Raw genomic sequence first — 27579 nt, forward strand, 5'->3', positions numbered from 1 at the left:
GCAGGCCCAGATTTGGGTCAAAAATGGCCAAATCCAGCCCAGATTTGGGTCAAAACTGATCCAAAAGGGGACACAGCACACCCACATTTCGGTCAAAACTGTCAAAAAGGGCCAAAGCAGGCACAGATTTTGGTGGAAACCAACCAAAAAGGGCAAAGCATGACGAGATTTGGATCAAAAAGGGCAAAAAGTGTCAAAGCAGGCCCAGATTTGGGTCAAAACTGGCCCAAAACGGGCCAAAGAAGGCCCAGATTTCGTGCACACCTGGCCAGAAGAGCCAAAGCAGTCCCGGATTTGGGTCGAAACTGGCCATAAAGGGAAATCCTCCCCCTGGGGAAGGGGCCAGGAAGGGGAAGGGGGCACAAGCGGGGGCTGGTCCCCCGGGAAAGCGGAGCCCCCACCGCCGTTTTTGTCACACCATCAACCACCGTGATAAGCACCAGCACAACAACCATCTCCCACGGTGACACAGGGGGTGACAAAATCCCCCGCCGCAGCCCCCTCCTCTGCGGGGCCGCACGCCCCAGCGCCCACAGCCTCAGCTCCTCCCTCCTCTGCCCCAAAAACACTCCTCCACGGCCAAAGCATCCCAATGTGGGGGGAGAAACGGCCAGGAAGGGTGAAACCTGCCCAATAGTTCTTCCTAAGAGAGCCGTAAAGGGCAAATACCGCCCCGGTCTGGGGCCAAAATGCCCAGAAAAGGCACAGAATTGCTCCTCTTCGGGGCAGCATCAGCCATAAAGGGCAAGACTTCCTCAGACTTGGGCCAAAAAGGGCCACAAAAGGCAGAGAAACGCCAAGATTTGGGAGGAAACTGGCCAGAAAGGGCCAAACGGTGCCAGCTTTGGGGCCAAAGTGGCCGGAAAGGGCAAAAACATTCCCACGTATTGGGCAGAAATACTTGTAAATAGAAAAGCATCCCCAGATGGATGCCAAAAAAGGCCCATAAGGGGAAAATATTCCCCCACTTAGGGCAAAAACGGTCATAAATGGAAATGCCATCCCAGCTTTGGGTCAAAATTGGCCAAAGCAGGCCCAGACGCGAGTCAAAACTGGCCCTAAGAAGACACAGATTATTCTGGGAAAAAACCGGGGGAAAATGTTCAAGTAGCCCCCGGTTTGTTGCCAAAGAGACATCAAGAACCAAAGCAGGCCCAGCTCTGGGTCAAAACTGGCCAAAAAGGGGCAAAGCAGGTCCACATCTGAATCGAAAACAGCCAAAAAGGGCTAAAGCAGGCCCAGATTCGAGTTGAAAAGGGCCAAAAAGGGCAAAGGACCCTGAGATTTGGGTCAAAACTGGCCCAAAAAGGGCCAAAGCAGGCCCAGATTTGGGTCAAAACTGGCCCAAAAAGGGCCAAAGCAGGCCCAGATTTGGGTCAAAAATAGCCAATTTGGCAAAATTACATCCACATTTGAATCAACAACAGCCAAAAAGAGCTAAAGCAGGCCCAGATTTGAGTTGAAAAGGGCCAAAAAGGGCAAAACACTCTGAGCTTTGGGTCAAAATGGCCAAAAAGGGCCAAAGCATGCTGAGATTTGGGTCAAAACTTTCAAAAAAACGGCTGAAGAAGGCCCAGACTTTGGTGGAAATGATCCATAAAAGGCAAAGCACAGTGAGATTTGGATCAAAATGGGCAAAAAGAGTCAAAGCAGGCTCAGATTTGAGGCAAAACTGGCCAGAAAGGGCCAAAGAAGGTTCACGTTTGAATCAAAAATGGCCAAAAAGGGCCAAAGCAGGCCTAGATTTGAGTTAAAAAGGGCCAAAAAGGCCTAGAACAAGCCTAGAGTTTGGTCAAACCAGTCAAAAAGGCCAAAAGAGACCCAGACTTGGGTCAAAAATGGCCAAAAAGGGACAAAACAGACCCAGATTTGAGTCAAACACGGCCAAAAAGGGACAAAGCAGGTCTAGATTTGGCTCAAAACTGGCCCAAAAGGGCCAAAGCAGGTTCACGTTTGAATCAAAAATGGCCAAAAAGGGCCAAAGCAGACCATGATTTGAGATAAAAAGGGCCAAAAAGGCCTAGAACAAGCCTAGAGTTTGGTCAAAACAGTCAAAAAGGCCAAAAGAGACCCAGACTTGGGTCAAAACTAACCAAAAAGGCCAAAAGAGACCCAGACTTGGGTCAAAACTAACCAAAAAGGTCCAAAACAGGCCCAGATTTGGCTAAAAAATGGCCCCAAAAGGGCCAAAGCAGGCCCAGATTTGAGTCAAAAACAGCCAAAAAGGGCTAAAGTAGGTCCACATCTGAATCGAAAACGATGAAAAGGGCCAAAGCAGGCCCAGATTTCAGTTGAAAAGGGACAAAAAGGGCCAAAGCACACAGAGATTTGGGTCAAACTGACCAAAAAGCGTAAAGCAGGCCCAGAGTTGTTTTAAAACTGGGCCGAAAATGGGCGAAAGCAGGCCCAGAATTGAGTTGAAAAGGGTCAAAAACGGCAAAGCATGCTGAGATTTGGGTCAAAATGGCCAAAAAGGATAAAGCAGACCCAGATTTGGGGCAAAACCCAAGGAAAAGGGCAAAGCAGGCCCAGATTTGGGGCAAAACTTTCAAAAAGGGCCAAAACAGGCACAGATTTTGGTGGAAGCAATCGATAAAAGGCAAAGCACGCTGAGATTTGGGGCAAAATGGGCAAAAAGGGTCAAAGCAGGCTCAGATTTGAGGCAAAACTGGACAAAAAAGGGCCAAAGAAGGCCCAGATTTTGTGCACACCTGGCCAGAAGAGCCAAAGCAGTCCCGGATTTGGGTCGAAACTGGCCATAAAGGGAAATCCTCCCCCTGGGGAAGGGGCCAGGAAGGGGAAGGGGGCACAAGCGGGGGCTGGTCCCCCGGGAAAGCGGAGCCCCCACCGCCGTTTTTGTCACACCATCAACCACCGTGATAAGCACCAGCACAACCAGCACCACAACCATCTCCCACGGTGACACAGGGGGTGACAAAATCCCCCGCCGCAGCCCCCTCCTCTGCGGGGCCGCACGCCCCAGCGCCCACAGCCTCAGCTCCTCCCTCCTCTGCCCCAAAAATCTCCAGCCAGTGGGAAAACTCGCCCAGGTTGCCGGCAAAAATCGGGATATAAAGGACACAAGCATGCCCGAATTTCCTCCCAAAAGACACCTGTAAAACCGCAAAGCGCCTCCTATTTCGGGAAAGACCTGGCATCAGAGCCAAAACATCCCCAGATTTTCAGCACAATCGGCCACAAAGGGCAAAACGCCCCCGTTGTCGGAGCAAAAATGGCCGTGAAGGGCTAAACACCACCACATTCGGGGCAAAATCGGCCCCAAAGGGGAAAACTGTTGCCATATTTAGACCTAAGTGGCCGGGAAAAACCAAAAGATTTGCCGTAGGTTTGCAAAAAGAGCCGTTAAGGGAAAAAGCGGTCCCACATTTAGGGCAAAACTGGCCCTAAATGACAGAACAAGTACATTGTGGCTCCAAAACAGGAAAGAATGGGGGAAAATGTTGAAGTAGCCCCAGGTCTGGTGCCAAAAGAGACATCAAGGGCCAAAGCAGGCCCTGATTTGGGTTGAAACCACCCAGAAAGGGCCAAAGCAGGCCATGATTTGGGTTGAAACCACCCAAAAAGGGCCAAAGCAGGCCATGATTTGAGTTAAAAAGGGCCAAAAAGGCCTAGAACAAGCCTAGCGTTTGGTCAAACCAGTCAAAAAGGCCAAAAGAGACCCAGACTTGGGTCAAAACTAGCCAAAAAGGGCCAAAGCACGCCAGATTTGGGTAAAAAATGGCCCCAAAAGGGCTAAAATAGGTCCACATTTGAATCGAAAACGGTGAAAAGGGCCAAAGCAAGCCCAGATTTCAGTTGAAAAGGGACAAAAAGGGCCAAAGCACGCTGAGATTTGAGTCAAAATGGCCAAAAAGCGTAAAGCAGGCCCAGATTTGGTCAAAACAGTCGAAAAGGGCGAAAGCAGGGCCAGATTTGAGTTGAAAAGGGACAAAAAGGGCAAAGGACACTGAGATTTGTGTCAAAATGGCCAAAAAGCGTAAAGCAGGCCCAGATTTGGCTCAAAACTGGCCCAAAAAGGGCCAAAGCAGGCCCAGATTTGAGTCGAAAATGGCCAAAAAGGGCTAAAGTAGGTCTACATTTGAATCAACAACGGACAAAAAGAGTTAAGCAGTCACAGATTTGAGTTGAAAAGGGCCAAAAAGGGCAAAACACTCTGAGCTTTGGGTCAAAATGTCCAAAAAGGGCCAAAGCAGGCCCAGATTTGGGTCAAAACTGGCCCAAATCGGACCAAATCCAGCCCAGATTTGGGTCACAACTGACCCAAAAGGGGACACAGCACACCCACGTTTGGATCAAAACTTTCAAAAAGGGCCAAAGCAAGCCCAGATTTTGGTGGAAACCGACCAAAAAGGGCAAAGCACGACGAGATTTGGATCAAAAAGGGCAAAAAGTGTCAAAGCAGGCTCAGATTTGAGGCAAAACTGGACAAAAACGGGCTAAAGAAGGCCCAGATTTGGTGCACACCTGGCCAGAAGAGCCAAAGCAGTCCCGGATTTGGGTCGAAACTGGCCATAAAGGGAAATCCTCCCCCTGGGGAAGGGGCCAGGAAGGGGAAGGGGGCACAAGCGGGGGCTGGTCCCCCGGGAAAGCGGAGCCCCCACCGCCGTTTTTGTCACACCATCAACCACCGTGATAAGCACAACCAGCACAAGCACCATAACCATCTCCCACGGTGACACAGGGGGTGACAAAATCCCCCGCCGCAGCCCCCTCCTCTGCGGGGCCGCACGCCCCAGCGCCCACAGCCTCAGCTCCTCCCTCCTCTGCCCCAAAAACACTCCTCCACGGCCAAAGCATCCCAATGTGGGGGGAGAAACGGCCAGGAAGGGTGAAACCTGCCCAATAGTTCTTCCTAAGAGAGCCGTAAAGGGCAAACACCGCCCCGGTCTGGGGCCAAAATGCCCAGAAAAGGCACAGAATTGCTCCTCTTCGGGGCAGCATCAGCCGTAAAGGGCAAGACTTCCTCAGACTTGGGCCAAAAAGGGCCACAAAAGGCAGAGAAACGCCAAGATTTGGGAGGAAACTGGCCAGAAAGGGCCAAACGGTGCCAGCTTTGGGACCAAAGTGGCCGGAAAGGGCAAAAACATTCCCACGTATTGGGCAGAAATACTTGTAAATAGAAAAGCATCCCCAGATGGATGCCAAAAAAGGCCCAAAGGGGAAAATATTCCCCCACTTAGGGCAAAAACGGTCATAAATGGAAATGCCATCCCAGCTTTGGGTCAAAATTGGCCAAAGCAGGCCCAGACGCGAGTCAAAACTGGCCCTAAGAAGACACAGTTTATTCTGGGAAAAAACGGGGGGAAAACGTTCAAGTAGCCCCCGGTTTGTTGCCAAAGAGACATCAAGAACCAAAGCAGGCCCAGCTCTGGGTCAAAACTGGCCAAAAAGGGGCAAAGCAGGCCTAGATTTGGGTTGAAAATGGCTAAAAAAGGCCAAAGCAGTCCCAGATTTGGCACAAAACTGGCCAAAATGGGCCAAAGCAGTCCCAGATTTGAGTCAAAAATAGCCAAAAAGGGCTAAAGTAGGTCTACATTTGAATCAAAAAGAGCCAAAAAGGGCCAAAGCAGGCCGAGATGTGGGTGGAATCCACCCAAAAATGCCCAAAGCAGGCTTAGAACAGGCTGAAATTTTTGGTCAAAACAGCCATAAAGGGCCAAAACAGACCTAGATTTGAGTCAAAATTGGCCAAAGAGGGCCAAAGCAGGCTCAGATTCGAGGTGAAAAGGGCCAAAAAGGGCAAAGCACGCTGAGATTTGGGTCAAAACAGCCAAAAAGTGTATAGCAGGCCCAGAATTGGCTCAAAACTGGCCCAAAAAGGGCCAAAGCAGGCCCAGATTTGAGTCGAAAATAGCCAAAAAGGGCTAAAGTAGGTCTACATTTGAATCAACAACGGACAAAAAGAGTTAAGCAGGCACAGATTTGAGTTGAAAAGGGCCAAAAAGGGCAAAACACTCTGAGCTTTGGGTCAAAATGTCCAAAAAGGGCCAAAGCAGGCCCACATTTGGGTCAAAACTGGCCCAAATCGGACCAAATCCAGCCCAGATTTGGGTCACAACTGACCCAAAAGGGGCCAGAGCACACCCACGTTTGGATCAAAACTTTCAAAAAGGGCCAAAGCAAGCCCAGATTTTGGTGGAAACCGACCAAAAAGGGCAAAGCACGACGAGATTTGGATCAAAAAGGGCAAAAAGTGTCAAAGCAGGCCCAGATTTGGGTCAAAACTGGGCAGAAAGGGCCAAAGAAGGCCCAGATTTTGTGCACACCTGGCCAGAAGAGCCAAAGCAGTCCCGGATTTGGGTCGAAACTGGCCATAAAGGGAAATCCTCCCCCTGGGGAAGGGGCCAGGAAGGGGAAGGGGGCACAAGCGGGGGCTGGTCCCCCGGGAAAGCGGAGCCCCCACCGCCGTTTTTGTCACACCATCAACCACCGTGATAAGCACAACCAGCACCACAACCATCTCCCACGGTGACACAGGGGGTGACAAAATCCCCCGCCGCAGCCCCCTCCTCTGCGGGGCCGCACGCCCCAGCGCCCACAGCCTCAGCTCCTCCCTCCTCTGCCCCAAAAACACTCCTCCACGGCCAAAGCATCCCAATGTGGGGGGAGAAACGGCCAGGAAGGGTGAAACCTGCCCAATAGTTCTTCCTAAGAGAGCCGTAAAGGGCAAATACCGCCCCGGTCTGGGGCCAAAATGCCCAGAAAAGGCACAGAATTGCTCCTCTTCGGGGCAGCATCAGCCGTAAAGGGCAAGACTTCCTCAGACTTGGGCCAAAAAGGGCCACAAAAGGCAGAGAAACGCCAAGATTTGGGAGGAAACTGGCCAGAAAGGGCCAAACGGTGCCAGCTTTGGGGCCAAAGTGGCCGGAAAGGGCAAAAACATTCCCACGTATTGGGCAGAAATACTTGTAAATAGAAAAGCATCCTCAGAAGGATGCCAAAAATGGCCCAAAGGGGAAAATAGGCACATATTGAGGGCAGAATTGCGCATAAAAGGAAAAAGTATGCCCACATTTGCGTTACGAATGGCCAATAGAGCCAAAGCATGCCCAGATTTGGGGAGAGAATGGCCACAGAGGGCTAAATCCTTCCCAGATCTGGGACAGAACTAGCCCAAAGAGACACAACATCACCAGATTTAGGTCAAAAGTGGCCCAACAGGGACAAAACCTGCCCTGATGTGGGTCAAAACTGGCCAGAAGAGGCAAAGTGTGCCCTGGTTTGGGCAAAAGTTGACCATCAGTGGAAATCCAGCCCCTGATTTGCCGCAAAAATTGCCCAAAAGGGGAAAATCTCCCCAGCTTTAGGGCAAAAGTGGTCATGAAAGGAAAAACACTCCCAGATTCGGATCGAGAATGGCCACAATGGGCCAAGGCCCGCCCAGGTTTGGGTCAAAATGGCCAAAGCAGGCCCAGATTTGGCTAAAAAATGGCCCAAAAAGGGCTAAAATAGGTCCATGTTTGAATCGAAAACAGTGAAAAGGGCCAAAGCAAGCCCAGATTTCAGTTGAAAAGGGACACAAAGGGCCAAAGCACGCTGAGATTTGAGTCAAAATGGCCAAAAAGCGTAAAGCAGGCCCAGATTTGGTCAAAACAGTTGAAAAGGGCGAAAGCAGGCCCAGATTTGGGTCAAAACTGGATAAAAAAGGACCAAAGCAGGCTCAGATTTGAGGCAAAACTGGAAAAAACGGGCCAAACAAGGCCCAGATTTGGTGCACACCTGGCCAGAAGAGCCAAAGCAGGCCCAGACTCGAGGTGAAAAGGGCCAAAAAGGGCAAAGGATGCTGAGATTTCGATCAAAACTGCCAAAAAGGGCCAAAGCAGGCCCAGATTTGGGTCAGAACTGGCCCAAGAAGGGCGAAAGCAGGGGCAGATTTGGGTTGAAAAGGGCCAAAAAGGGCAAAACACTCTGAGCTTTGGGTCAAAATGGCCAAAAACGGCCAAAGGAGGCCCAGATTTGGGTCAAAACTGACCCAAAAGGGGACACAGCACACCACATTTCGGTCAAAACTGTCAAAAAGGGCCAAAGAAGGCCCAGATTTTGGTGGAAACCAACCAAAATGGACAAAGCACGCTGAGATTTGGATCAAACAAGCCAAAAAGCATAAAGCAGGCCCAGATTTGGGTCAAAACTGGCCCAAAATGGGCCAAAGAAGGCCCAGATTTTGTGCACACCTGGCCAGAAGAGCCAAAGCAGTCCCGGATTTGGGTCGAAACTGGCCATAAAGGGAAATCCTCCCCCTGGGGAAGGGGCCAGGAAGGGGACGGGGGCACAAGCGGGGGCTGGTCCCCCGGGAAAGCGGAGCCCCCACCGCCGTTTTTGTCACACCATCAACCACCGTGATAAGCACCAGCACAAGCACCATAACCATCACAACCATCTCCCACGGTGACACAGGGGGTGACAAAATCCCCCGCCGCAGCCCCCTCCTCTGCGGGGCCGCACGCCCCAGCGCCCACAGCCTCAGCTCCTCCCTCCTCTGCCCCAAAAATCTCCAGCCAGTGGGAAAACTCGCCCAGGTTTCCGGCAAAAATCGGGATATAAAGGACACAAGCATGCCCGAATTTCCTCCCAAAAGACACCTGTAAAACCGCAAAGCGCCTCCTATTTCGGGAAAGACCTGGCATCAGAGCCAAAACATCCCCAGATTTTCAGCACAATCGGCCACAAAGGGCAAAACGCCCCCGTTGTCGGAGCAAAAATGGCCGTGAAGGGCTAAACACCACCACATTCGGGGCAAAATCGGCCCCAAAGGGGAAAACTGTTGCCATATTTAGACCTAAGTGGCCGGGAAAAACCAAAAGATTTGCCGTAGGTTTGCAAAAAGAGCCGTTAAGGGAAAAAGCGGTCCCACATTTAGGGCAAAACTGGCCCTAAATGACAGAACAAGTACATTGTGGCTCCAAAACAGGAAAGAACGGGGGAAAATGTTGAAATAGCCCCAGGTCTGGTGCCAAAAGAGACATCAAGGGCCAAAGCAGGCCCTGATTTGGGTTGAAACCACCCAAAAAGGGCCAAAGCAGGCCCTGATTTGGGTTGAAACCACCCAAAAAGGGCCAAAGCAGGCCTAGATTTGGGTCAAAAAGGGCCAAAAAGGCCTAGAACCAGCCTAGAGTTTGGTCAAAACAGTTAAAAAGGCCAAAAGAGACCCAGACTTGGGTCAAAACTAACCAAAAAGGGCCAAAGCCGGCCCAGATTTGGCACAAAATAGCCATAAAGGTCCAAAACAGGCCCAGATTTGAGTCAAAAATAGCCAAAAAGGGCTAAAGTAGGTCCACATCTGAATCGAAAACGATGAAAAGGGCCAAAGCAGGCCCAGATTTCAGTTGAAAAGGGACAAAAAGGGCCAAAGCACACAGAAATTTGGGTCAAACTGGCTAAAAAGCATAAAGCAGGCCCAGAGTTGTTTTAAAACTGGGCCGAAAATGGGCGTAAGCAGGCCCAGAATTGAGTTGAAAAGGGTCAAAAACGGCAAAGCATGCTGGGATTTGGGTCAAAATGGCCAAAAAGGATAAAGCAGACCCAGATTTGGGGCAAAACCCAAGGAAAAGGGCAACACAGGCCCAGATTTGGGGCAAAACTTTCAAAAAGGGCCAAAACAGGCACAGATTTTGGTGGAAGCAATCGATAAAAGGCAAAGCACACTGAGATTTGGGGCAAAATGGGCAAAAAGGGTCAAAGCAGGCTCAGATTTGAGGCAAAACTGGACAAAAAAGGGCCAAAGAAGGCCCAGATTTGGTGCACACCTGGCCAGAAGAGCCAAAGCAGGCCCAGAGTCGAGGTGAAAAGGGCCAAAAAGGGCAAAGGATGCTGAGATTTCGATCAAAACTGCCAAAAAGGGCCAAAGCAGGCCCAGATTTGGGTCAGAACTGGCCCAAGAAGGGCGAAAGCAGGGGCAGATTTGGGTTGAAAAGGGCCAAAAAGGGGAAAACACTCTGAGCTTTGGGTCAAAATGGCCAAAAACGGCCAAAGGAGGCCCAGATTTGGGTCAAAACTGACCCAAAAGGGGACACAGCACACCCACATTTCGGTCAAAACTGTCAAAAAGGGCCAAAGAAGGCCCAGATTTTGGTGGAAACCAACCAAAATGGACAAAGCACGCTGAGATTTGGGTCAAACTGGCCAAAAAGCGTAAAGCAGGCCCAGATTTGGGTCAAAACTGGCCCAAAACGGGCCAAAGAAGGCCCAGATTTCATGCACACCTGGCCAGAAGAGCCAAAGCAGTCCCGGATTTGGGTCGAAACTGGCCATAAAGGGAAATCCTCCCCCTGGGGAAGGGGCCAGGAAGGGGAAGGGGGCACAAGCGGGGGCTGGTCCCCCGGGAAAGCGGAGCCCCCACCGCCGTTTTTGTCACACCATCAACCACCGTGATAAGCACCAGCACAAGCACCATAACCATCTCCCACGGTGACACAGGGGGTGACAAAATCCCCCGCCGCAGCCCCCTCCTCTGCGGGGCCGCACGCCCCAGCGCCCACAGCCTCAGCTCCTCCCTCCTCTGCCCCAAAAACACTCCTCCACGGCCAAAGCATCCCAATGTGGGGGGAGAAACGGCCAGGAAGGGTGAAACCTGCCCAATAGTTCTTCCTAAGAGAGCCGTAAAGGGCAAACACCGCCCCGGTCTGGGGCCAAAATGCCCAGAAAAGGCACAGAATTGCTCCTCTTCCGGGCAGCATCAGCCGTAAAGGGCAAGACTTCCTCAGACTTGGGCCAAAAAGGGCCACAAAAGGCAGAGAAACGCCAAGATTTGGGAGGAAACTGGCCAGAAAGGGCCAAACGGTGCCAGCTTAGGGGCCAAAGTGGCCGGAAAGGGCAAAAATGTTCACAAATATTGGGCAGAAATACTTGTAAATAGAAAAGCATCCCCAGATGGATGCCAAAAAAGGCCCAAAGGGGAAAATAGCCACATATTGAGGGCAGAATTGCGCATAAAAGGAAAAAGTATGCCCACATTTGCGTTACGAATGGCCAATAGAGCCAAAGCATGCCCAGATTTGGGGAGAGAATGGCCACAGAGGGCTAAATCCTTCCCAGATCTGGGACAGAACTAGCCCAAAGAGACACAACATCACCAGATTTAGGTCAAAAGTGGCCCAACAGGGACAAAACGTGCCCTGATGTGGGTCAAAACTGGCCAGAAGAGGCAAAGTGTGCCCTGGTTTGGGCAAAAGTTGACCATCAGTGGAAATCCATCCCCTGATTTGAGGCAAAAATTGCCCAAAAGGGGAAAATCCCCCCAGCTTTAGGGCTAAAGTGGTCATGAAAGGAAAAGCACTCCCAGATTCGGATCGAGAATGGCCACAATGGGCCAAGGCCCGCCCAGGTTTGGGTCAAAATGGCCAAAGCAGGCCCAGATTTGGCTAAAAAATGGCCCAAAAAGGGCTAAAATAGGTCCACGTTTGAATCGAAAACAGTGAAAAGGGCCAAAGCAGGCCCAGATTTCAGTTGAAAAGGGACACAAAGGGCCAAAGCACGCTGAGATTTGAGTCAAAATGGCCAAAAAGCGTAAAGCAGGCCCAGATTTGGTCAAAACAGTCGAAAAGGGTGAAAGCAGGCCCAGATTTGGGTCAAAACTGGATAAAAAAGGACCAAAGCAGGCCCAGATTTGAGGTGAAAATAGCCAGAAAGGGCTGAAGTGGGTCCACATTTGAATCGAGAATGGCCAACAAGGGCCAAAGCAGGCCCAGAATTGAGTTGAAAAGGGGCCAAAAAGGGTAAAACACGCAGGGATTTGGGTCAAAACAGCAAAAAAGGATCAAGTAGGCTCAGATTTTGATCAGAACCAGACAAAAAGGGTAAAGCAGGCGGAGATTTGGGTCAAAACTGGCCCAAAAATGGCCAAATCCAGCCCAGATTTCGGTCAAAACTGACCCAAAAGGGGACACAGCACACCCACATTTCGGTCAAAACTGTCAAAAAGGGCCAAAGCAGGCACAGATTTTGGTGGAAACCAACCAAAAAGGGCAAAGCACACTGAGATTTGGGTCAAAATGGCCAAAAAGCGTAAAGCAGGCCCAGATTTGAGGCAAAACTGGCCCAAAACGGGCCAAAGAAGGCCCAGATTTGGTGCACACCTGGCCAGAAGAGCCAAAGCAGTCCCGGATTTGGGTCGAAACTGGCCATAAAGGGAAATCCTCCCCCTGGGGAAGGGGCCAGGAAGGGGAAGGGGGCACAAGCGGGGGCTGGTCCCCCGGGAAAGCGGAGCCCCCACCGCCGTTTTTGTCACACCATCAACCACCGTGACAAGCACAAACAGCAACAGCCCAACCACAACCACCACCCACGGTGACACAGGGGGTGACAAAATCCCCCGCCGCAGCCCCCTCCTCTGCGGGGCCGCACGCCCCAGCGCCCACAGCCTCAGCTCCTCCCTCCTCTGCCCCAAAAACACTCCTCCACGGCCAAAGCATCCCAATGTGGGGGGAGAAACGGCCAGGAAGGGTGAAACCTGCCCAATAGTTCTTCCTAAGAGAGCCGTAAAGGGCAAATACCGCCCCGGTCTGGGGCCAAAATGCCCAGAAAAGGCACAGAATTGCTCCTCTTCCGGGCAGCATCAGCCGTAAAGGGCAAGACTTCCTCAGACTTGGGCCAAAAAGGGCCACAAAAGGCAGAGAAACGCCAAGATTTGGGAGGAAACTGGCCAGAAAGGGCCAAACGGTGCCAGCTTTGGGGCCAAAGTGGCCGGAAAGGGCAAAAACATTCCCACGTATTGGGCAGAAATAGTTGTAAATAGAAAAGCATCCCCAGATGGATGCCAAAAAAGGCCCAAAGGGGAAAATATTCCCCCACTTAGGGCAAAAACGGTCATAAATGGAAATGCCATCCCAGCTTTGGGTCAAAATTGGCCAAAGCAGGCCCAGACGCGAGTCAAAACTGGCCCTAAGAAGACACAGTTTATTCTGGGAAAAAACCAGGGGAAAATGTTCAAGTAGCCCCCGGTTTGTTGCCAAAGAGACATCAAGAACCAAAGCAGGCCCAGCTCTGGGTCAAAACTGGCCAAAAAGGGGCAAAGCAGGTCCACATCTGAATCGAAAACAGCCAAAAAGGGCTAAAGCAGGCCCAGATTCGAGTTGAAAAGGGCCAAAAAGGGCAAAGGACCCTGAGATTTGGGTCAAAACTGGCCCAAAAAGGGCCAAAGCAGGCCCAGATTTGGGTCAAAACTGGCCCAAAAAGGGCCAAAGCAGGCCCAGATTTGGGTCAAAACTGGCCCAAAAAGGGCCAAAGCAGGCCCAGATTTGGGTCAAAAATAGCCAATTTGGCAAAATTACATCCACATTTGAATCAACAACGGCCAAAAAGAGCTAAAGCAGGCCCAGATTTGAGTTGAAAAGGGCCAAAAAGGGCAAAACACTCTGAGCTTTGGGTCAAAATGGCCAAAAAGGGCCAAAGCATGCTGAGATTTGGGTCAAAACTTTCAAAAAAAACGGCTGAAGAAGGCCCAGACTTTGGTGGAAATGATCCATAAAAGGCAAAGCACAGTGAGATTTGGATCAAAATGGGCAAAAAGAGTCAAAGCAGGCTCAGATTTGAGGCAAAACTGGCCAGAAAGGGCCAAAGAAGGTTCACGTTTGAATCAAAAATGGCCAAAAAGGGCCAAAGCAGGCCTAGATTTGAGTTAAAAAGGGCCAAAAAGGCCTAGAACAAGCCTAGAGTTTGGTCAAACCAGTCAAAAAGGCCAAAAGAGACCCAGACTTGGGTCAAAAATGGCCAAAAAGGGCCAAAGCACGCCAGATTTGGGTAAAAAATGGCCCAAAAAGGGCTAAAATAGGTCCACATTTGAATCGAAAACGGTGAAAAGGGCCAAAGCAGGCCCAGATTTCAGTTGAAAAAGGACAAAAAGGGCCGAAGCACGCTGAGATTTGAGTCAAAATGGCCAAAAAGCGTAAAGCAGGCCCAGATTTGGTCAAAACAGTCGAAAAGGGCGAAAGCAGGGCCAGATTTGAGTTGAAAAGGGACAAAAAGGGCAAAGGACCCTGAGATTTGGGTCAAAATGGCCAAAAAGCGTAAAGCAGGCCCAGATTTGGCTCAAAACTGGCCCAAAAAGGGCCAAAGCAGGCCCAGATTTGAGTCGAAAATAGCCAGAAAGGGCTAAAGTAGGTCTACATTTGAATCAACAACGGACAAAAAGAGTTAAGCAGGCACAGATTTGAGTTGAAAAGGGCCAAAAAGGGCAAAACACTCTGAGCTTTGGGTCAAAATGGCCAAAAAGGGCCAAAGCAGGCCCAGATTTGGGTCAAAACTGGCCCAAATCGGACCAAATCCAGCCCAGATTTGGGTCACAACTGACCCAAAAGGGGCCAGAGCCCACCCACGTTTGGATCAAAACTTTCAAAAAGGGCCAAAGCAAGCACAGATTTTGGTGGAAACCAACCAAAAAGGGCAAAGCACACTGAGATTTGGATCAAAAAGGGCAAAAAGTGTCAAAGCAGGCCCAGATTTGAGGCAAAACTGGCCCAAAACGGGCCAAAGAAGGCCCAGATTTGGTGCACACCTGGCCAGAAGAGCCAAAGCAGTCCCGGATTTGGGTCGAAACTGGCCATAAAGGGAAATCCTCCCCCTGGGGAAGGGGCCAGGAAGGGGAAGGGGGCACAAGCGGGGGCTGGTCCCCCGGGAAAGCGGAGCCCCCACCGCCGTTTTTGTCACACCATCAACCACCGTGATAAGCACCAGCACAAGCACCATAACCATCTCCCACGGTGACACAGGGGGTGACAAAATCCCCCGCCGCAGCCCCCTCCTCTGCGGGGCCGCACGCCCCAGCGCCCACAGCCTCAGCTCCTCCCTCCTCTGCCCCAAAAATCTCCAGCCAGTGGGAAAACTCGCCCAGATTTCTGGCAAAAAACCGCCACTGAAGGAAGAACAAGCGATATCATTGAGCAGGACGGGGGACAAAGGGCAAAAGCATCCTCGTATTGGGGGCAAAAAGGGTATTAAAATGCAAAACCCCCTCAAACATCCTCCTCAACATGTCCTAAAAACATCTTTGTAATTAGGCCAAAATAATCATTAAAAAGAAAAAGAATGCACATACCTGGAGCAAAAAAGGCCATAAAGGGCAAAACATCCCAAGACTGGGGTCAAAACTGGCCCTGGGGGACAAAACTTCCCCATGTTTGGAATAAAAGTGGCCACAAAGGGCAAAACATCCCCGTATTTGAGGAAAAAATGGCCATCAAGGGCAAAACATCCCCACACCGGCTGCACGACTGGCCCCAAGATTGAAAATCATCACAGATTTCAGTGAAAATGGCCCCAAAAATGGCCAAAGCAGGCCCAGATTTGGGTGGAAACCAGCCAAAAAAAGGAAAGTAGGCTCGGCTTTGGGTGAAAATGGACCAAAAATGGCCAAAGCAGGCCCAGATTCGAGTCGAAAATAGCCAAAAAGGGCTAAAGTAGGTCCACATTTGAATCAAAAACAGACAAAAAGGGCTAAAGCAGGGCCAGATTGCTGCCAAAAATGGCCCAAAGGGGAAAATAGGCACATATTGAGGGCAGAATTGCGCATAAAAGGAAAAAGTATGCCCACATTTGCGTTACGAATGGCCAATAGAGCCAAAGCATGCCCAGATTTGGGGAGAGAATGGCCACAGAGGGGAAAATATTCCCCCACTTAGGGCAAAAACGGTCATAAATGGAAATGCCATCCCAGCTTTGGGTCAAAATTGGCCAAAGCAGGCCCAGACGCGAGTCAAAACTGGCCCTAAGAAGACACAGTTTATTCTGGGAAAAAACGGGGGGAAAACGTTCAAGTAGCCCCCGGTTTGTTGCCAAAGAGACATCAAGAACCAAAGCAGGCCCAGCTCTGGGTCAAAACTGGCCAAAAAGGGGCAAAGCAGGCCTAGATTTGGGTTGAAAATGGCTAAAAAAGGCCAGAGGAGGCCCAGATTTGGCACAAAACTGGCCCAAAAGGGCCAAAGCAGGTTCACGTTTGAATCAAAAATGGCCAAAAAGGGCCAAAGCAGGCCCAATTTCAGTTGAAAAGGGCCAAAAAGGGCAAATCATGCTGAGATTTGAGTCAAAACAGCCAAAAAGGGTGAAACAGCTGCAGATTTGGTGCCAAAAGAGACATCAAGAGCCAAAGCAGGCCCAGATTTGGGTCAAGAATGGCCCAAGAAGGGCCAAATCAGGCACAGATTTTGGTTGCAAGGGCCAGGAAGGGCCTAAGCAGGCCCAGATTTGGTCAAAACAGACAAAAAGGGCAAAAGCAGGCCCAGATTTGAGGTGAAAATAGCCAAAAAGGGCTAAAGCAGGTCCACATCTGAATCGAAAACAGCCAAAAAGGGCTAAAGCAGGCCCAGATTCGAGTGGAAAAGGGCCAAAAAGGGCAAAGGACGCTGAGATTTGGGTCAAAATGGCCAAAAAGCGTAAAGCAGGCCCACATTTCTGTCAAAACTGGCTCAAAAAGGGCCAAAGCAGGCCCAGATTTGAGTGGAAAATAGCCAAATTGGCAAAATTACATCCATATTTGAATCAACAATGGCCAAAAAGAGCTAAAGCAGGCACAGATTTGAGTTGAAAAGGGCCAAAAAGGGCAAAACACTCTGAGCTTTGGGTCAAAATGGCCAAAAAGGGCCAAAGCAGGCCCAGATTTGGGTCAAAACTGGCCCAGAAAGAGCCAAATCCAGCCCAGATTTGGGTCACAACTGACCCAAAAGGGGACACAGCACACCCACGTTTCGGTCAAAACTTTCAAAAAGGGCCAAAGCAAGCCCAGATTTTGGTGGAAACCGACCAAAAAGGGCAAAGCACACTGCGATTTGGATCAAAAAGGGCAAAAAGTGTCAAAGCAGGCTCAGATTTGGGTCAAAACTGGCCCAGAACGGGCCAAAGAAGGCCCAGATTTCGTGCACACCTGGCCAGAAGAGCCAAAGCAGTCCCGGATTTGGGTCGAAACTGGCCATAAAGGGAAATCCTCCCCCTGGGGAAGGGGCCAGGAAGGGGACGGGGGCACAAGCGGGGGCTGGTCCCCCGGGAAAGCGGAGCCCCCACCGCCGTTTTTGTCACACCATCAACCACCGTGATAAGCACCAGCACAAGCACCATAACCATCACAACCATCTCCCACGGTGACACAGGGGGTGACAAAATCCCCCGCCGCAGCCCCCTCCTCTGCGGGGCCGCACGCCCCAGCGCCCACAGCCTCAGCTCCTCCCTCCTCTGCCCCAAAAATCTCCAGCCAGTGGGAAAACTCGCCCAGGTTTCCGGCAAAAATCGGGATATAAAGGACACAAGCATGCCCGAATTTCCTCCCAAAAGACACCTGTAAAACCGCAAAGCGCCTCCTATTTCGGGAAAGACCTGGCATCAGAGCCAAAACATCCCCAGATTTTCAGCACAATCGGCCACAAAGGGCAAAACGCCCCCGTTGTCGGAGCAAAAATGGCCGTGAAGGGCTAAACACCACCACATTCGGGGCAAAATCGGCCCCAAAGGGGAAAACTGTTGCCATATTTAGACCTAAGTGGCCGGGAAAAACCAAAAGATTTGCCGTAGGTTTGCAAAAAGAGCCGTTAAGGGAAAAAGCGGTCCCACATTTAGGGCAAAACTGGCCCTAAATGACAGAACAAGTACATTGTGGCTCCAAAACAGGAAAGAACGGGGGAAAATGTTGAAGTAGCCCCAGGTCTGGTGCCAAAAGAGACATCAAGGGCCAAAGCAGGCCCTGATTTGGGTTGAAACCACCCAAAAAGGGCCAAAGCAGGCCATGATTTGAGTTAAAAAGGGCCAAAAAGGCCTAGAAGAAGCCTAGCGTTTGGTCAAACCAGTCAAAAAGGCCAAAAGAGACCCAGACTTGGGTCAAAAATGGCCAAAAAGGGACAAAACAGACCCAGATTTGAGTCGAACACAGCCAAAAAGGGCCAAAGCCGGTCTAGATTTGGCTCAAAACTGGACCAAAAGGGCCAAAGCAGGCCTAGATTTGAGTTAAGAAGGGCCAAAAACGCCTAGAACAAGCCTAGAGTTTGGTCAAAACAGTCAAAAAGGCCAAAAGGGACCCAGACTTGGGTCAGAAATGGCCAAAAAGGGCCAAAGGAGGCCCAGATTTGGGTCAAAAGCAGACCAAAAAGGGCCAAAGCAAACCTAGATTTGAGTTGAAAAGGACCAAAAAGGCCTAGAACAGGCCTAGATTTGGTCAAAACAGTCAAAAAGTCCCAAAACAGGCCCAGGTTTGGCTCAAAACTGGCCAAAAAGCGTAAAGCAGGCCCAGATTGGAGTTGAAAAGGGCCAAAAAGGGCAAAGCACACTGAGATTTGGGTCAAAACAGCCAAAAAGCATAAAGCAGGCCCAGATTTGGGTCAAAGCTCGCCCAAAAAAGGGCCAAAGCAGGCACAGATTTTGGTTGCAAGGGCCAGGAAGGGCCTAAGCAGGCCCAGATTTGGTCAAAACAGTCAAAAAGGGCGAAAGCAGGCCAAGATTTATGTCAAAACTGGGTGGAAAAGGGACAAAGCAGGCCCAGATTTGGGTTGAAACCACCTAGAAAGGGCCAAAGCACGCTGAGATTTGGGTCAAAACTGGCCCCAAAAAGGGCCAAAGCACGCTGAGCTTTGGGTCAAAACTTTCAAAAAAATGGCTGAAGATGGCCCAGACTTTGGTGGAAATGATCCATAAAAGGCAAAGCACAGTGAGATTTGGATCAAAATGGGCAAAAAGAGTCAAAGCAGGCCCAGATTTGAGGCAAAACTGGACAAAAAAGGGCCAAAGAAGGCCCAGATTTAGTGCACACCTGGCCAGAAGAGCCAAAGCAGTCCCGGATTTGGGTCGAAACTGGCCATAAAGGGAAATCCTCCCCCTGGGGAAGGGGCCAGGAAGGGGAAGGGGGCACAAGCGGGGGCTGGTCCCCCGGGAAAGCGGAGCCCCCACCGCCGTTTTTGTCACACCATCAACCACCGTGAGAACCCCAACCAGCACCACAACCATCTCCCACGGTGACACAGGGGGTGACAAAATCCCCCGCCGCAGCCCCCTCCTCTGCGGGGCCGCACGCCCCAGCGCCCACAGCCTCAGCTCCTCCCTCCTCTGCCCCAAAAATCTCCAGCCAGTGGGAAAACTCGCCCAGATTTCCGGCAAAAAACCGCCACTGAAGGAAGAACAAGCGATATCATTGAGCAGGACGGGGGACAAAGGGCAAAAGCATCCTCGTATTGGGGGCAAAAAGGGTATTAAAATGCAAAACCCCCTCAAACATCCTCCTCAACATGTCCTAAAAACTAAAAACATCTTTGTAATTGGGCCAAAATAATCATTAAAAACAAAAAGAATGCACATACCTGGAGCTAAAAAGGCCATAAAGGGCAAAACATCCCAAGACTGGGGTCAAAACTGGCCCTGGGGGACAAAACTTCCCCATGTTTGGAATAAAAGTGGCCACAAAGGGCAAAACATCCCCGTATTTGAGGAAAAAATGGCCATCAAGGGCAAAACATCCCCACACCGGCTGCACGACTGGCCCCAAGATTGAAAATCATCACAGATTTCAGTGAAAATGGCCCCAAAATGGCCAAAGCAGGCCCAGATTCGAGTCGAAAATAGCCAAAAAGGGCTAAAGTAGGTCCACATTTGAATCAAAAACAGACAAAAAGGGCTAAAGCAGGGCCAGATTGCTGCCAAAAATGGCCCAAAGGGGAAAATAGGCACATATTGAGGGCAGAATTGCGCATAAAAGGAAAAAGTATGCCCACATTTGCGTTACGAATGGCCAATAGAGCCAAAGCATGCCCAGATTTGGGGAGAGAATGGCCACAGAGGGCTAAATCCTTCCCAGATCTGGGACAGAACTAGCCCAAAGAGACACAACATCACCAGATTTAGGTCAAAAGTGGCCCAACAGGGACAAAACCTGCCCTGATGTGGGTCAAAACTGGCCAGAAGAGGCAAAGTGTGCCCTGGTTTGGGCAAAAGTTGACCATCAATGGAAATCCAGCCCCTGATTTGCGGCAAAAATTGCCCAAAAGGGGAAAATCTCCCCAGCTTTAGGGCTAAAGTGGTCATGAAAGGAAAAACACTCCCAGATTCGGATCGAGAATGGCCACAATGGGCCAAGGCCTGCCCAGGTTTGGGTCAAAAAGGCCAAAGCAGGCCCAGCTCTGCGTTGAAACTGTCAAAAAGGGCCAAAGCAGGCCCAGATTTGGCTAAAAAATGGCCCAAAAAGGGCTAAAATAGGTCCACGTTTGAATCGAAAACAGTGAAAAGGGCCAAAGCAAGCCCAGATTTCAGTTGAAAAGGGACACAAAGGGCCAAAGCACGCTGAGATTTGAGTCAAAATGGCCAAAAAGCGTAAAGCAGGCCCAGATTTGGTCAAAACAGTCGAAAAGGGCGAAAGCAGGCCCAGATTTGGGTCAAAACTGGATAAAAAAGGACCAAAGCAGGCCCAGATTTGAGGTGAAAATAGCCAGAAAGGGCTGAAGTGGGTCCACATTTGAATCGAGAATGGCCAACAAGGGCCAAAGCAGGCCCAGAATTGAGTTGAAAAGGGGCCAAAAAGGGTAAAACACGCAGGGATTTGGGTCAAAACAGCAAAAAAGGATCAAGTAGGCTCAGATTTTGATCACAGCCAGACAAAAAGGGTAAAGCAGGCCCAGATTTGGGTCAAAAATGGCCATATCCAGCCCAGATTTGGGTCAAAACTGACCCAAAAGGGGACAGAGCACACCCATATTTCGGTCAAAACTGTCAAAAAGGACCAAAGCAGGCACAGATTTTGGTGGAAACCAACCAAAATGGACAAAGCACGCTGAGATTTGGATCAAACAAGGCTAAAAGCGTAAAGCAGACCTAGATTTGAGGCAAAACTGGCCCAAAACAGGCCAAAGAAGGCCCAGATTTTGTGCACACCTGGCCAGAAGAGCCAAAGCAGTCCCGGATTTGGGTCGAAACTGGCCATAAAGGGAAATCCTCCCCCTGGGGAAGGGGCCAGGAAGGGGAAGGGGGCACAAGCGGGGGCTGGTCCCCCGGGAAAGCGGAGCCCCCACCGCCGTTTTTGTCACACCATCAACCACCGTGATAAGCACCAGCACAACAACCATCAGCTCCCACGGTGACACAGGGGGTGACAAAATCCCCCGCCGCAGCCCCCTCCTCTGCGGGGCCGCACGCCCCAGCGCCCACAGCCTCAGCTCCTCCCTCCTCTGCCCCAAAAATCTCCAGCCAGTGGGAAAACTCGCCCAGGTTGCCGGCAAAAATCGGGATATAAAGGACACAAGCATGCCCGAATTTCCTCCCAAAAGACACCTGTAAAACCGCAAAGCGCCTCCTATTTCGGGAAAGACCTGGCATCAGAGCCAAAACATCCCCAGATTTTCAGCACAATCGGCCACAAAGGGCAAAACGCCCCCGTTGTCGGAGCAAAAATGGCCGTGAAGGGCTAAACACCACCACATTCGGGGCAAAATCGGCCCCAAAGGGGAAAACTGTTGCCATATTTAGACCTAAGTGGCCGGGAAAAACCAAAAGCATTGCCGTAGGTTTGCAAAAAGAGCCGTTAAGGGAAAAAGCGGTCCCACATTTAGGGCAAAACTGGCCCTAAATGACAGAACAAGTACATTGTGGCTCCAAAACAGGAAAGAACGGGGGAAAATGTTGAAGTAGCCCCAGGTCTGGTGCCAAAAGAGACATCAAGGGCCAAAGCAGGCCCTGATTTGGGTTGAAACCACCCAAAAAGGGCCAAAGCAGGCCATGATTTGAGTTAAAAAGGGCCAAAAAGGCCTAGAACAAGCCTAGCGTTTGGTCAAACCAGTCAAAAAGGCCAAAAGAGACCCAGACTTGGGTCAAAAATGGCCAAAAAGGGACAAAACAGACCCAGATTTGAGTCGAACACAGCCAAAAAGGGCCAAAGCCGGTCTAGATTTGGCTCAAAACTGGACCAAAAGGGCCAAAGCAGGCCTAGATTTGAGTGAAGAAGGGCCAAAAACGCCTAGAACAAGCCCAGAGTTTGGTCAAAACAGTCAAAAAGGCCAAAAGGGACCCAGACTTGGGTCAGAAATGGCCAAAAAGGGCCAAAGGAGGCCCAGATTTGGGTCAAAAGCAGACCAAAAAGGGCCAAAGCAAACCTAGATTTGAGTTGAAAAGGACCAAAAAGGCCTAGAACAGGCCTAAATTTGGTCAAAACAGTCAAAAAGTCCCAAAACAGGCCCAGGTTTGGCTCAAAACTGGACGGAAAGGGCAAAAGCAGGCCCAGATTGGAGTTGAAAAGGGTCAAAAAGGGCAAAGCACGCTGAGATTTGTGTCAAAACAGCCAAAAAGCATAAAGCAGGCCCAGATTTGGGTCAAAACTCACCTAAAAAAGGGCCAAAGCAGGCACAGATTTTGGTTGCATGGGCCAGGAAGGGCCAAAGCAGGCCCAGATTTGGTCAAAACAGTCAAAAAGAGTGAAAGCAGGCCAAGATTTATGTCAAAACTGGGTGGAAAAGGGACAAAGCAGGCCCAGATTTGGGTTGAAACCACCTAGAAAGGGCCAAAGCACGCTGAGATTTGGGTCAAAACTGGCCCAAAAAGGGCCAAAGCACGCTGAGATTTGGGTCAAAACTTTCAAAAAAACGGCTGAAGAAGGCCCAGGCTTTGGTGGAAATGATCCATAAAAGGCAAAGCACAGTGAGATTTGGATCAAAATGGGTAAAAAGAGTCAAAGCAGGCTCAGATTTGAGGCAAAACTGGCCAGAAAGGGCCAAAGAAGGTTCACGTTTGAATCAAAAATGGCCAAAAAGGGCCAAAGCAGGCCTAGATTTGAGATAAAAAGGGCCAAAAAGGCCTAGAACAAGCCTAGAGTTTGGTCAAACCAGTCAAAAAGGCCAAAAGAGACCCAGACTTGGGTCAAAAATGGCCAAAAAGGGACAAAACAGACCCAGATTTGAGTCAAACACGGCCAAAAAGGGACAAAGCAGGTCTAGATTTGGCTCAAAACTGGCCCAAAAGGGCCAAAGCAGGTTCACGTTTGAATCAAAAATGGCCAAAAAGGGCCAAAGCAGACCTAGATTTGAGATAAAAAGGGCCAAAAAGGCCTAGAACAAGCCTAGAGTTTGGTCAAAACAGTCAAAAAGGCCAAAACAGACCTAGACTTGGGTCAAAACTAACCAAAAAGGCCAAAAGAGACCCAGACTTGGGTCAAAACTAACCAAAAAGGTCCAAAACAGGCCCAGATTTGGCTAAAAAATGGCCCCAAAAGGGCCAAAGCAGGCCCAGATTTGAGTCAAAAACAGCCAAAAAGGGCTAAAGTAGGTCCACATCTGAATCGAAAACGATGAAAAGGGCCAAAGCAGGCCCAGATTTCAGTTGAAAAGGGACCAAAAAGGCCAAAGCACACAGAGATTTGGGTCAAACTGGCCAAAAAGCGTAAAGCAGGCCCAGAGTTGTTTTAAAACTGGGCCGAAAATGGGCGAAAGCAGGCCCAGAATTGAATTGAAAAGGGTCAAAAACGGCAAAGCACGCTGAGCTTTGGGTCAAAATGGCCAAAAAGGGCCAAAGCAGGCCCAGATTTGGGTCAAAACTGACCCAAAAGGGGACAGAGCACACCCACATTTCGGTCAAAACTGTCAAAAAGGGCCAAAGCAGGCCCAGATTTTGGTGGAAACCAACCAAAATGGACAAAGCACGCTGAGATTTGGGTCAAACTGGCCAAAAAGCGTAAAGCAGGCCCAGATTTGGGTCAAAACTGGCCCAAAACGGGCCAAAGGCGGCCCAGATTTGGTGCACACCTGGCCAGAAGAGCCAAAGCAGTCCCGGATTTGGGTCGAAACTGGCCATAAAGGGAAATCCTCCCCCTGGGGAAGGGGCCAGGAAGGGGAAGGGGGCACAAGCGGGGGCTGGTCCCCCGGGAAAGCGGAGCCCCCACCGCCGTTTTTGTCACACCATCAACCACCGTGAGAACCCCAACCAGCACCACAACCATCTCCCACGGTGACACAGGGGGTGACAAAATCCCCCGCCGCAGCCCCCTCCTCTGCGGGGCCGCACGCCCCAGCGCCCACAGCCTCAGCTCCTCCCTCCTCTGCCCCAAAAACACTCCTCCACGGCCAAAGCATCCCAATGTGGGGGGAGAAACGGCCAGGAAGGGTGAAACCTGCCCAATAGTTCTTCCTAAGAGAGCCGTAAAGGGCAAATACCGCCCCGGTCTGGGGCCAAAATGCCCAGAAAAGGCACAGAATTGCTCCTGTTCGGGGCAGCATCAGCCGTAAAGGGCAAGACTTCCTCAGACTTGGGCCAAAAAGGGCCACAAAAGGCAGAGAAACGCCAAGATTTGGGAGGAAACTGGCCAGAAAGGGCCAAACGGTGCCAGCGTTGGGGCCAAAGTGGCCGGAAAGGGCAAAAACATTCCCACGTATTGGGCAGAAATACTTGTAAATAGAAAAGCATCCCCAGATGGATGCCAAAAAAGGCCCAAAGGGGAAAATATTCCCCCACTTAGGGCAAAAACGGTCATAAATGGAAATGCCATCCCAGCTTTGGGTCAAAATTGGCCAAAGCAGGCCCAGACGCGAGTCAAAACTGGCCCTAAGAAGACACAGTTTATTCTGGGAAAAAACGGGGGGAAAATGTTCAAGTAGCCCCCGGTTTGTTGCCAAAGAGACATCAAGAACCAAAGCAGGCCCAGCTCTGGGTCAAAACTGGCCAAAAAGGGGCAAAGCAGGTCCACATCTGAATCGAAAACAGCCAAAAAGGGCTAAAGCAGGCCCAGATTCGAGTTGAAAAGGGCCAAAAAGGGCAAAGGACCCTGAGATTTGGGTCAAAACTGGCCCAAAAAGGGCCAAAGCAGGCCCAGATTTGGGTCAAAACTGGCCCAAAAAGGGCCAAAGCAGGCCCAGATTTGGGTCAAAACTGGCCAAAAAGGGCCAAAGCAGGCCCAGATTTGGGTCAAAAATAGCCAATTTGGCAAAATTACATCCACATTTGAATCAACAACGGCCAAAAAGAGCTAAAGCAGGCACAGATTTGAGTTGAAAAGGGCCAAAAAGGGCAAAACACTCTGAGCTTTGGGTCAAAATGGCCAAAAAGGGCCAAAGCATGCTGAGATTTGGGTCAAAACTTTCAAAAAAACGGCTGAAGACGGCCCAGACTTTGGTGGAAATGATCCATAAAAGGCAAAGCACAGTGAGATTTGGATCAAAATGGGCAAAAAGAGTCAAAGCAGGCTCAGATTTGAGGCAAAACTGGCCAGAAAGGGCCAAAGAAGGTTCACGTTTGAATCAAAAATGGCCAAAAAGGGACAAAACAGACCCAGATTTGAGTCAAACACGGCCAAAAAGGGACAAAGCTGGTCTAGATTTGGCTCAAAACTGGCCCAAAAGGGCCAAAGCAGGTTCACGTTTGAATCAAAAATGGCCAAAAAGGGCCAAAGCAGACCTAGATTTGAGATAAAAAGGGCCAAAAAGGCCTAGAACAAGCCTAGAGTTTGGTCAAAACAGTCAAAAAGGCCAAAACAGACCTAGACTTGGGTCAAAACTAACCAAAAAGGCCAAAAGAGACCCAGACTTGGGTCAAAACTAACCAAAAAGGTCCAAAACAGGCCCAGATTTGGCTAAAAAATGGCCCCAAAAGGGCCAAAGCAGGCCCAGATTTGAGTCAAAAACAGCCAAAAAGGGCTAAAGTAGGTCCACATCTGAATCGAAAATGATGAAAAGGGCCAAAGCAGGCCCAGATTTCAGTTGAAAAGGGACCAAAAGGGCCAAAGCACACAGAGATTTGGGTCAAACTGGCCAAAAAGCGTAAAGCAGGCCCAGAGTTGTTTTAAAACTGGGCCGAAAATGGGCGAAAGCAGGCCCAGAATTGAGTTGAAAAGGGTCAAAAACTGCAAAGCATGCTGAGATTTGGGTCAAAATGGCCAAAAAGTGTAAAGCAGGCCCAGATTTGGGTCAAAACTGACCCAAAAGGGGACAGAGCACACCATGTTTGGGTCAAAACTGTCAAAAAGGGCCAAAGAAGGCCCAGATTTTGGTGGAAACCAACCAAAATGGACAAAGCACGCTGAGATTTGGGTCAAACTGGCCAAAAAGCGTAAAGCAGGCCCAGATTTGGGTCAAAACTGGCCCAAAACGGGCCAAAGAAGGCCCAGATTTTGTGCACACGTGGCAAGATGAGCCAAAGCAGTCCCGGATTTGGGTCAAAACTGGCCATAAAGGGAAATCCTCCCCCTGGGGAAGGGGCCAGGAAGGGGAAGGGGGCACAAGCGGGGGCTGGTCCCCCGGGAAAGCGGAGCCCCCACCGCCGTTTTTGTCACACCATCAACCACCGTGATACGCACAACCAGCACCACAACCATCTCCCACGGTGACACAGGGGGTGACAAAATCCCCCGCCGCAGCCCCCTCCTCTGCGGGGCCGCACGCCCCAGCGCCCACAGCCTCAGCTCCTCCCTCCTCTGCCCCAAAAATCTCCAGCCAGTGGGAAAACTCGCCCAGGTTTCCGGCAAAAATCGGGATATAAAGGACACAAGCATGCCCGAATTTCCTCCCAAAAGACACCTGTAAAACCGCAAAGCGCCTCCTATTTCGGGAAAGACCTGGCATCAGAGCCAAAACATCCCCAGATTTTCAGCACAATCGGCCACAAAGGGCAAAACGCCCCCGTTGTCGGAGCAAAAATGGCCGTGAAGGGCTAAACACCACCACATTCGGGGCAAAATCGGCCCCAAAGGGGAAAACTGTTGCCATATTTAGACCTAAGTGGCCGGGAAAAACCAAAAGATTTGCCGTAGGTTTGCAAAAAGAGCCGTTAAGGGAAAAAGCGGTCCCACATTTAGGGCAAAACTGGCCCTAAATGACAGAACAAGTACATTGTGGCTCCAAAACAGGAAAGAACGGGGGAAAATGTTGAAATAGCCCCAGGTCTGGTGCCAAAAGAGACATCAAGGGCCAAAGCAGGCCCTGATTTGGGTTGAAACCACCCAAAAAGGGCCAAAGCAGGCCATGATTTGAGTTAAAAAGGGCCAAAAAGGCCTAGAACAAGCCTAGCGTTTGGTCAAACCAGTCAAAAAGGCCAAAAGAGACCCAGACTTGGGTCAAAAATGGCCAAAAAGGAACAAAACAGACCCAGATTTGAGTCGAACACAGCCAAAAAGGGCCAAAGCAGGTCTAGATTTGGCTCAAAACTGGCCCAAAAGGGCCAAAGCAGGCCTAGATTTGAGTGAAGAAGGGCCAAAAACGCCTAGAACAAGCCCAGAGTTTGGTCAAAACAGTCAAAAAGGCCAAAAGGGACCCAGACTTGGGTCAGAAATGGCCAAAAAGGGCCAGAGGAGGCCCAGATTTGGGTCAAAAGCAGACCAAAAAGGGCCAAAGCAAACCTAGATTTGAGTTGAAAAGGACCAAAAAGGCCTAGAACAGGCCTAGATTTGGTCAAAACAGTCAAAAAGTCCCAAAACAGGCCCAGGTTTGGCTCAAAACTGGACGGAAAGGGCAAAAGCAGGCCCAGATTGGAGTTGAAAAGGGCCAAAAAGGGCAAAGCACGCTGAGATTTGTGTCAAAACAGCCAAAAAGCATAAAGCAGGCCCAGATTTGGGTCAAAACTCGCCCAAAAAAGGGCCAAAGCAGGCACAGATTTTGGTTGCATGGGCCAGGAAGGGCCTAAGCAGGCCCA

The 27579-nt window shown here is 50.3% G+C and overlaps 1 gene segment (V, D, J or C); it reads right to left on the bottom strand.

The window, feature by feature from the left end:
* The window catches only part of LOC128901869 (Ig mu chain C region-like), a gene marked incomplete at its 3' end in the record, with an annotated part of 79330 nt that overhangs the window by 23732 nt on the left and 28019 nt on the right, over positions 1 to 27579 (bottom strand).

The sequence above is a fragment of the Rissa tridactyla genome, chromosome 30 (assembly GCF_028500815.1).
Source record: "Rissa tridactyla isolate bRisTri1 chromosome 30, bRisTri1.patW.cur.20221130, whole genome shotgun sequence".
Classification (NCBI taxonomy): Eukaryota; Metazoa; Chordata; class Aves; order Charadriiformes; family Laridae; genus Rissa; species Rissa tridactyla.